General features: G+C 42.7%; 1 protein-coding gene across 1 annotated transcript in view; it reads left to right on the forward strand.

Moving 5' to 3' along the window:
• Positions 1–2,931, forward strand: part of FUCA2 (alpha-L-fucosidase 2) — a 16,845-nt gene that overhangs the window by 1,581 nt on the left and 12,333 nt on the right. The window lies entirely within an intron of this gene.

Consider the following 2,931-nt stretch of genomic DNA (forward strand, 5'->3'; position numbering starts at 1 on the left):
GCTGCACTGAAGTGAATGGAAAAGATGGACAGGATTTCATTCTGTATTTTTAACACATCCAGTATCACATGATCTAACTATCAAGGATGAAAGTCTCATTCAGATTATATGAAAAGACTCTAGTGTCTACCAYTCCTCAGGTCTGAATCAAATCCTGTCAAGCCTGAAATCTGTCCATGTGAAATGCAGCTACGGATCTCTGCTTCCTACTTGGAAACCTACTGCCCTCCCTGCAACACCTGACCCTGTGCAGCTCCCCTGGTGCATTTGTTGTGCAGGGTTCCCAGAAGTCATACAACTGAGGCACTGTTTGCCTTTGTCCAGGCAATCGATCCTGTGTGCACATCTCATATGTCAGCAATTAGGAAAATCAAAAGATCTGTTCTGTTCACTTCCCAGGGGACTGCCTTCATTTTTTCCTCCTCTTCTCTCCACTGAGAGACCACTAATTTCCYATCTTAGCTGCAGAAAGCTGGACTGGGCTGTACAGCCCTCTCCTCACTTGTTGCAGCAAGGAGYTCCGCACTTAAAGACCTTCCTGTGGGGGCTACATTACTCCTGCATTGCACAGACACTTTCTGTCCACGTTCCGAAAGCTTCCTGTAAAGACACTGACACTAGTCTCATATTATACACAAAATCTCATAATGTACTATTTTAACTATTTACCCTTTACAGGTTGCATCATTACAGGAGTGATTGTACACTGAGGACCTTTTCTCTCTCTAGAGATTTCAGTGGCTAAGCATGTGTGGGCTGGTGACATTTTCTAAACCTGGTTAAACCTTAATCAGAAGTATACTCATGATTCCTGTTTACTGAACTGTTTTTCTTTGCTTTCTTTCTTTCTTTCTTTTTTGAATCAAAGGATATAGAAAGTTAATTAAATGAAATACACAGTTTCAGCTCCAGATCTCAGCAAAGTCAATGGGTCAACAGATGTCAGTAGGCTTTGGGTCAGACCCTTGAGGTTTTCTTGGATGATTTTTCCCTCTAGCCTTTTCAGTCACAAAGCAGTTGTAACTTTGGTGTGCTGTGCAGAATAAGCTTCAGGGAGGATGCTTCAAAATTCACACATTAAGGAGCTGTTCAGTGCCTGAAATCCTTTGGTGTTGGCCTGTGATCAAAAAAAAAAAAAAAAAAAAGGCTGCAGAATGTTAAGAAATCCAAAGAAAAACTAGAAAAGGCATTGTAACAGGAGGTCAGATGAGTTTAGGAATACCTTTTGAGAAGCAAACTGACATCTAAAGGAATTAACATAAAAGAATAAAAGAAGACACAGAGAAAGTGGGTCAGCATTGAATATAAAAGACAAGTATGAAGAGGCAGGCAAAAAAGGAGAAAAAAAAGAAAGGCTCATATGTATGATTTTCAAAGTACATTTATAAATCAGGGTAATGTGAACAGTCAAAAAGAATACCATGGAAGCCAGAATGCTGTTTAATCAGCCTGCAACTTAGTATACTCTTCAAGGTATATAACTTAAAATATTTAAAAAAACTGCATGTGTTTCTTTTTAATAGCCATTTAACTGGTTTTGGACAAAATGTAATAATTCTGGTTAATGGCTATGAAACTGAAGTTTCTATAGATTGGGAAAAACCTCAACAGTAAAGTGTACACCTCTGCCAGGTGGAAAGAGATTGCTTCAGTTGGGTGCTCACTTATTTTTTCAACTGTTCTGACGAAATTGCCAATGAAATTTCCATTTGTGGTAATGATTCTGGAAAGTTAGTATTTGCTCATTAAACCAARCTATTTCACAAAGACCACTCAAAGGCAACAAGGTCTGATCCAAAAGTATGTAATCCAGATATCAAAAAAGACTGAAGAAGCAGTAGCCCAAGCTAAAAAGATGCATCTTTTAAAGCACGTGTCTGCCATGCACGACCTGCAGCATAAATGTGAAATGTTAGCTACCAAAGCAAGGGAGCTTCAGTATGGGYTTCCTCCAAAATCATTCTAACACAGAAACCTCTCCTTGACAAGTCTAAGGGGTACCTTTTCGTCCTGGAAGCCATAACCATCTGGTGGGCTGAAAGGAGGTCTGCAGAGCAAAAGAACTGGCATCCTGTCATGCTCTGCYTGGGAAATAAAGCTCTGTGGTGGGACCTTGAGCCCCTGGTGGGAAGGAAGCAGAAAGGACAAAACCAGAAGCCCATTAAGGCCACCTAAGAAACAGACCTTGGGTAATCGCTGGCAGCTTTTCAGGTCAGCGCTGACAGAGAATGATCCAAATTTGGGTTCTGAGGGACAGGACCGGTACCTAAATGYGGCTAAGCACTAACAGCTTATGGCAGACGGTCCTGGGGAAGGAGAAGATGAAAGAAGATAGGCTGATGTCCAAGGTAGAAGGTAGACACTTTCTTTTCCTAAAATCCTCTTCACTTGATTATTTGTAATACAGCAGCTAGATGAAACATACTGACTGATGAAACCCTTAGCTTACATRCTTTTTCATCTAAAACCAAGGGAATTATTAGGTTCTGTTACAACAGTTTGGAAGAGGCAAACACAAAAGAAGTAAGACTTGGAAGACAACAGAGAGGGGCACAGGCAGGAATTACTGATGGAGAATTAGTGCCATTCATCCACAGATGGCAAAGGCCAAGTAAAATTTGTGTTGGTGGCTCGCACCGTCCTGCCATTTAGGAGGCATGAGGAGGCCTTGAGAGTCTGCACGGCCTGTGCTCCGCAGCCACCCTGTTGCCTGCATCGCCCGACAGCCAAGGCCTGGCCAAAGGCCCCTGTGGCTTCAGTATCACCCTCACAGGTGCAGCAGGAAGTCACGCAGACATGTCCAGTGAGGGCCACTTTGTCCACGTGATGACCGTGGTAGGGGCCCGGGTGGGTATGACCAAAGCCCACCCAGGGATTTTATCTCTGAGGTGTTGAGTCTGCCAAGTGCACTGATAACAGCGACAACATCTT

This window comes from Rhea americana, unplaced genomic scaffold (assembly GCF_003343005.1).
Source record: "Rhea americana isolate MKP2758 unplaced genomic scaffold, rheAme1 scaffold_149, whole genome shotgun sequence".
Classification (NCBI taxonomy): domain Eukaryota; kingdom Metazoa; phylum Chordata; class Aves; order Rheiformes; family Rheidae; genus Rhea; species Rhea americana.